This window comes from Oreochromis aureus, linkage group 6 (genome assembly GCF_013358895.1).
Source record: "Oreochromis aureus strain Israel breed Guangdong linkage group 6, ZZ_aureus, whole genome shotgun sequence".
In the NCBI taxonomy this organism is placed as follows: Eukaryota; Metazoa; Chordata; class Actinopteri; order Cichliformes; family Cichlidae; genus Oreochromis; species Oreochromis aureus.
The window spans coordinates 17269077-17277580 of NC_052947.1; positions in this window are offsets into that span (position 1 = coordinate 17269077).

The following is an 8504-nucleotide window of genomic DNA, read 5'->3' on the forward strand; positions in this document are numbered from 1 at the left end:
CTCCACGTCCTATGACATATGATAAACGTTATTATGCTCTACTTCACATTATTCTGTGCACGCTGCCAGAAGAGATCACCGTGTTTTCTTAGAGCGCGGGTCATTTGGCTATTTAGTGTTTGAACAGCTGTAATGAGCACTCAACATTAATAATTTAACTCCGGAGAAAGAGGCCGGCTTTAGATGAAGTCTTTATTAATGGAAAAAGAATTGAGATGGTAACATTTGCTTAGTTGATACTACATCATGTGGTTGAGGTGATTTTAACACCACAATTTAATCTCTAGCAGATGTGACTTTGAGGGGGGGGGATGAGGAAACTCCGCTGAATGTTTGTCATGTCTACATTAAGCTATTGTTCATTCATTTATTCTTGTGAAAATATCCACATCCACCGCGAACAGTCTGACTGGTGGGAGTGCTTCGTTTCTTAATGTTTATTGGTCGGGAGTAGAAAAACATCCTTAGGGATGGAGTGCTTGCTATTACAGATTTCCATTTGTCACTGATGTAAAATAAGCACATTTGTTTCATTTTCACTATGACACATGGGGAGCAGTAAAAACTGTGCTCACACTGCTTTTAAGCCACCGCAGCATGACCCAAATTAGACTATGTGCCACTGTTGTAATGACTAGCTAAGGCCCCAATTTTACCCTTGACAAGACTTAAATAAGGACCCATTTGCTCTGGCATCAGTGGTGTAGGTAGTAAAGCAACAGGTCGGCTGGCCAGACATGTGCTTTCTGCCAGAGCAATCTATCATTACCAGTGTAATAAGGGGAACTGACTTTTTTCTTGTCTTGCAATTGAGAGCAAAATGAATGCTTCCACACAAAGTGATAATCATGAAGGCTTGCCAAAGGGGAGGCTGCCAGAAATCCACCACTGCTTTCTTTTTCTGTGTTTCATCCCAGCGGCTTAGGAGGCCTCATTGTTGGCTGATTGCTGTCTAATTTAGTGCAAACGTCAACATCTGCAAAGTCTTCTGAGGTCAGATATCTGCTACTATAGATTTTGATGAGAAGAATAAGATTGTAATTAAGAATTGGTCAACACGACTGTTCTCCAGGGGATTGGGTGGACGGATGGATGGATGAGCTCACCCTGTGAGATAAGGTAAGAAGCTTGCCTCATTGTGAGGAGGTTCAGAGTTCAGTTCTTCCACACATGTTGGTCTGCCTCTTGACCTGTGAATGGACCCAAAATAGAAGGGAAAGGACATATATGAGGTGCAGTGAAAAAGCTCTGCAACTCCACCCATAAAAATCGGAGTCCCTTTGACTTAAGTTTGGCCAACCTCCTCTTGGAAGTGGACTCCTTGGGCACATCTGGACCTCTGAAAATGCTGCTGCTATTTTTAGAAATTAAGCTCAGATGACGTGCAGTTGTGCATCTACACAGGTCTACACAAGCACAATGGATGTCTTCCACTCTATCTCAATGAAGACTTTACAAACTGAATTTTATTTTGGGGAAGATCAAAGGGAACCTAATCTGATGAAGACAGTCTGCACTGAATGAAGATTGTGTTTGGGTGGTTGAAAAACATTATATTTCAGTGAGTTGTGTTGTGGCCTACAATAGAACAATGACATGCAGCACATTTAATGTTCATCCATTTCTCCACCCATCTGCTCTTTGTCCAGGTCCAGGTCACAGGGGCAACAGTTTAAGCAGAAAAGCAGACAACCTACCTACCTGGTTGAACTCGACTCAACTTGAGTCCACTCTCCTCAATTTTTTGTTGTTTTTCCATTACAATTGAGTACCAACCTCGATGTGTGTGGTGGTTGTTATAGCTACGCGTCCAAAAGTCTTGGATGTCCTTTGTATGCAACACACAACAAAACAATGGAGGACATGGAAACGATGGTGCTCGGTCCACAGCTTTTTGTGAGGCATGGGGTTTTTGTTTGTTGTGTTTTTTGCAGCCATTTCCCTCATTGCCAGGTTTTAAAAATGGTGGTCTTGGTTGTTGTGAAGAAGTCGCTCACGTGACTCATCAAATGATGTAATTAACTGCCTAATCGGTGGCATGCAGTCTGTTGACACCACATTTTTGGGTCGACTCAGTTGGCTTGGTTCCCCGGCCGAGCAGGTACTAAAATAGTACCTGGTACCAAGTACTACCACCAAATGGAAAACCTTAAAAACTGAATCAAGTCGAGTCGAGCTGAGCCAAGTAGGTACTAGTGGAAAAGAGGCATAACTGACCACCACCAGAGGTGTTCCCAAGTCAACCGAGAGAGATAATATCTTTCCACTGTGTCCTCGATTTGCCCCGGGGCCTTGCTCCTGAAGGACATGCCTGGAGTCATCTCGGACATGTCCTTGTCAGATGCACCAAAACCGTATCCTTTAGGTGTAGACGAGTAGCAGCTCTATTCCGAGTCACTCCCAGATGATGAACTCTGTATCTTATCACTAAGGGAGAGCCCAGACACTCTTCACCTTCTTTAAACTATGCAAGCAAATACATTTAATGTCATGTGTGCTTAATGTTGCTTTTTTTTTGTATTGTCACCAGTTACTCCTCATGATTCCTTCAGCTTGAGCTAGAAAACATTGCGCAGTCAAAAGTGGAAGGCCATTTTAAACTTTTTTTTATTCTTGGAAAAAGCTAGGCTACATTTTTTTTTCTTCTCTTTGTTGTTTAATGTCCTCACCTGCCATTCAAGAGAAAGAAAGCTATTACACTGAGCAGCAGTGAATTTGGTTGGCGTTATTCTGGTATGTTTTTCACTTTGAATCTGGGTTTTGGATAGCCGCTGTGTTGAAAATCACTCATTGTTGTGTGGTCTCTCTCTCATTTTCCATTGTGTGGTCAAGAGAATTGAGAGCGCCTCGTATAGTGCTACATCCTGCCCTGTCAACAGAACAGGGGGGCCTCTAACAGTAACCAACAGTCATTCGAAGATGAGGTTTGTGGCTAGTTTCCACCCACAACGCCAAGCTGTCTCTGATTAGACCTGGGATCTAATTTGAGAAGGGGGCTAAGAGTAAGGTTCGGGCGTGGGGGTTTGTGTGGCGTGGCCATCATCTCCAGGAGGACCTCAGCTCGAGGGCTCGTGTACTTGACTTTCTCTCAAGAAATACACCCTGATGGCACAAAAGATCTCCATCCTCAGCCTGCTCTTTTTTTGAAACCTCCCAGATATGATATTGAGGGCTATACCCTCCACCCAAAACACCCACCCACACGCACACATCACCACATTCAAATGCAGGCTCACTTCGACCCTCTGACCCAAGTGCTGTATTTCTGTGCACTGTGTCACCTCCCCAAGTGTGTGTTCTGGCTCCAGTCTGGGTCATGCATTGTCAGGAATGTTGATGAAAAATGACAGACCATTATTACCACACCATGACTGTCCCCTCCTCTCTACCCCCTCCCCTCACCACTGATAGAGGGATACAGATGATGAAGCCCTCATTGGAATCTCCACTGCACAACTTAGAAGGTTCATTTTGTCGAATATAGATGAAGTTTTGCATCTTTTTTCTGTTCAGCAGCCATTTCCTCCTGTCTCCTTCATCCTACTCCATTAGGTTTTTATGGACTCGAGTTTCTCTGTAGAGGTCATTGTAGTGTTAATGTTTTGCAGGGAGGGGAACAAAGGGCCGAGCGTGTAAAAGAAGCCCGTGTTCCTGAGGGAGGAGACCAAGCAGCTGCAGGCAGGGGGTGTGAAGGTTTAGGTTACCTGCTTACTGTCTGAATGCACTGACTCTTCTCCTCATGACTCAGGACCACCTGGGTAGCCCGTGCTGCTTCTGGAGAAATCAGATAGCATGCACACAAGCAAAGGGAGAGATAAAAGGGCTCGCACACACAAAAGCTAAATGCCGGTCATACACTCCTTTGAGTGATGAGCCCATGTATCTCAAGTCTCCACTGACCCATATGTGCTCATCACAACTCCCAGGGTCTCGGGTGGATGTCAAGAGGTGTGGTGGTTGTCAGAAGTGGTTGACCCTGCACCGATTCTCTGATATCTCCCGTCACACGTCGCTGCCCAGGAAGTGCTTTTCTTTCTCTTCAGCCTCCACACACTTCATCATGCTGTTTGACTACAACAAGCCTCTAACCACAGACCTCTGACCAGTGTGTGTGTGTGTGTGTGTGTGTGTGTGCACGTTCTCGTGGGTAAACCAGCACTTGGGTGAAATGTAAACTTTAATTTGCACCAGAAATAAGTATATTTCTGCTCATCTGACAGCAGCGTGTTTTAGGTTTTATGCTTACAGTAAGTGAAATAGTGGGTAAAAAAAAAACACTTATACATAAAACTTACAAATAATAAACACAAATTTGCTGTAAAATAAATAAAAAAGCCAAACAGTCCAGACAATCATAGAAGAGAAGAGCCCATAAGGAAGCACACATTTAATTTCATGCCAAACTAATCCGTTCATTTTCCACTAAAGTCTCCACTCATCTTTTAGCATCTGTTATTTGAAGTAGGTTAAACTATATTGAAGGTTAATCAAAAGACAATGTGAAGACAATATAATAATGTGGAAGAAGTTACACGTTGTAATGGATGCTGGGATTTTTCACATTACAGTGAATTTCACCTCATTGTTATTATACCTTACTATGTTGCTTTTGCAGCTGTGTTTTATGGGAAAACTCTTCAAAGATAACTGTACAGTACCCGCTCAGAACCATGCAACAGAATGGGAAGAGAAGCAAACAGCCTCTAAAGACCAAGACCTGAGCACTCGGTGCAGACCAAAACCACTTAAACAACAGCAACAATTAAAAGTGCAAAAATTAAAAGAGTTAAATATTAAATAAGAAACTTTGTGTGCTCAAGTTGAGCTAAAAAGGTGATATATATATATATACCACAACACCAAGGAGGAAACAAAGTTCAGCAATGATCTTAGTGAAAACGATTATTTACAAATAAAAAACATCAAAAACATTCAAGACAAGTGCCAGTCTTTCCAGAGTGGATCCCCCAATAAATTTACCCCAAAGTCAGACTGTGCAATGCTCAGAGAAACAGCAAGAAATCCACTCTACAGGGCTTATTTAGCATGTAAAAATTAATGTCAGTAAAATACAAAACATTGCATTATTAAACAAGTATGGCTCACTAGGAGGGGTTTCTAGTAGAAAGCCTCTGTTTTTCTTAAAAGGACACGGCAGCATGGCTTAGGTTTGCAAAGTTGAACAAACCACAAGACTTCCAACGAGACCAAGTCGCGATGTTTGGCCTTGGCAAAGCTCCTCAATTGGAGAAAACCAAACACACCGTGCTAGCACAAACACCTCACACCAACTGTGAAGCACGGTGGGGTGATGGAGCGGTGATGATTTGGATTTGTTTTTGCACTCACAGGGTCTGGGCACCTTGCAGTAAGTGAGCTGACCGTAAACTCCACTGTACATCAGAGTCAAGTGTGAGGTCATCTGTCTGAAACTGGGTCATGTAGCAGGTTAGAAGAAAGGAAAAGAATAAAGGTGTCGCAATGGCCCCATCAAAATTTTAACTTCACTGTGACTGAAAACCTTGTGGGGGGTGTATTTGTGTATAAATGCATCCCTGCAAACCTCAATAAACTCAAGCACTGCTGTGAAGTAGAATGGGACAAAATTCCTCCACAATAATGTGAGACACTGATAAAGTCACACAGGAAACAATTACTCCAAGTTACTGTTGCTAAAAGTGGTTGTACAGGCTGTTGAATCAGGGGGTGTCTGTAGCTTTCCACTCACTGCTTTTTACTAAACAATAACAGAGTGTAACGTGTTTAAGAACCTGGTAAGGACTAAACGATTCTTTATTACTCCATTATATCCCGATATGTAAAACCTATGTAAAAACTTTTTCTTTTAAATGTGCATATTATGCAATTGTTTATTAAGAGCCTGCATATTTTTTTAAAAACACTTTTTTTTAACATTTAAAAATCCCTAAGTAATGCTTAACATAATTAGAAGTTGTACCTTTAATTGGTGGTCACCGGGAAAAGTATAGAAACATAAATGGGGTGGAATGCCACAAAGATGGTATCTATCTATCTTGTAGTGCATTTATAGCACACGTGTACATATGAATTACTTTATTTCAGTCGGCCATAATTTCCAACCATTAAAAAGAACAAGTAAGCTGAGAATAGGTCCTGTCTTAATATCTGGAAGCATTTAAATGTTGTTTTAGCTCAGCAAACACTTCAAAGTGGAAAGAGTGCTGTGGTTGACCACAGGGGAATAAATATGGTTTGTGATCAACTCACTAATTACCTTCTGCAGAGTAAATATGAGTTAGAAAAAAGAAAAAAAAAAGACTTTGCAAGCCACCCTGGTGTAAATGGTAGCTGTTACAGATGAATGTGGTCTTCAGATGCTTTATAATCTGAAGTGCGTGAGCACTGTTTGTGGATGACTACACTCTAGCGTTCATAATGCAATATCATCACAGCTCTGGCCTCCTCTCCGTGTTGACTAATGCCTCGCTGGACACACTTACACTGATGCAGCCTTTTTTGGTGTTTTACACCGTATCTGCAACCGAGGATCATCACAGCCTCTGTGCATGTGCTGATCTGCACTAACCTTACAAACCTTTGTCCCTCCCACACACTTTAGAGTCCTATCTGCTGTTAAAGAGCTTCATTTCATGCTATATGACCTGCAAATGCTGTGCTACAGAAAGGAGGTGGTGACATTATGACAGGTTTTGTGGTGGTGCTACGCACATACACACACATACACAGAGAGAGAGAGAGAGAGACTGCTGTGCCTGTCTGCCTGCTGTAGACAGTCACAATCTTGAAGTTTCCTGCCAAACCTCTGTTAATGTTTCCCTTGACCACGGTCCAGTTTGGAACATGTGGACTGTGGCTTGACATCCACTTGTGCACAGGATCATGGGTCAGGATCATGATGTGCCTTTCATGCACCTTCCTCTCTCTGCAATGTAATGTAAACAACTTCAAGTGTAGTACACTGGGCTGCTTCCTGCTGCTATGTGTGTGGCATCCTGCGTACGTCAGCTGATGGGACATAAAGTGAGTCTGTTTGCGCAGTTATAAATACATGGACTGTGGATGGAAGCAGCCAAATTACCAAGTAATTTGGCCTGTTTTGATTTAGCTGTCGAAGTGTGGCGTGGAAACTTTTGCAGAAATTGATTATGACATGAAGCTGACAATGACATGAAAATCTCTTTTTGGATAAGTGAATTTTTCTTTGAAAATGGAAGCCAGGACTGAATGTGTGTTGCAACATGTTTTGCCTGCAGATTGATGAAATCAATAAAGCACAAGAGCTCTGTGAGGAAAAAAAGCTTGTGTTTTCAGATACAGACGGACTTTAGGCATTCATAGTATGTCATGCTTGCTTGTTTTCTATATTTTATTGCACACAAAACATGCAAAAGACCATTAAAAAACCCCCAAAACAAACAAACCTCAGTGAGAACGTTTACCTGCCTCTCATTGTTACTCCTTATGTTTCCGACATCAAACCATCAAACACACAATCCTATAATGCTTCACAGGCTGAATACCAAGCTGCAGTGTTTATGAGGGTTTGAACCAGTGCAAGCAGCCAATGCACAGTCATGGTAAAAAGAAAGCACCCCCCTCAGTTCTAATGTTTTATACGTCCTACCAGGTCTTTGGTAAATGCAACCTGGATTAAGCCAGAATGCAGAGCAGCAAGAGAAAAACTAAGTACACCCTATGATTCAACAGCTTGTAGAGCCACTTTTAACAACAATAACAATGACTTGAAGTAATCATTTTCTGTATGACTTTATCAGTCTCTCATATCATTGCAGAAGAATTTGTGAGGACCTCACAGCCCATTGTTCCTTCAGTGGGCTGGTTTCAGTCATTATGCAAATGTACTGTTTATAAGATTGGGGAAACCTGCAGTCAGCTGAGACTGAAGAAGTCACTTGGATGAGTGACGAAACATCTCTCCCACAAAACGCTACGTCCAGATGAACAGAATCAACTTTTGGAGATTTCTTCATTTCATTGAGGTTTGTGATCATTTGTTTTTGCAGAGTCTGGACTCATTACAACACCTGGATTCTTTTCTTTTTCAGCGATTCTGCTCTAGATTTGCTGCTGTGCTTTTGATCACTTTGCCAAACTTTAGCTGTTGGACACATGGCCTCACATTTCATTAGATTATTTTAGGATACAGAGGTCCTTGTGACTGCAAAACAAACCCAAATCAACACTCCAACATCGCTTCCTGATAAATGGTATGAGGTGCTTGTATTTGGTTTTCACCAAATGTGGTCAAACATCCCAACTTTGGTATCATCTATCCAAAGCACATTGTCCCAGAAGTCTTTTGTTTGTTCAGATGCAGCTTTGCAAACCTGTGTTGTCATGAACTGTAACTTGTAACTTGGTGAGACCTGTAGAGATTTTTGCAGTTTCTCTAAATGTTGCACGGTGTGACCTTGGGGTGAATTTGGAAAGATCTTGGCAAAATCGCAGCATTGTGTTAATGCACACCTGAATGCTTCAGA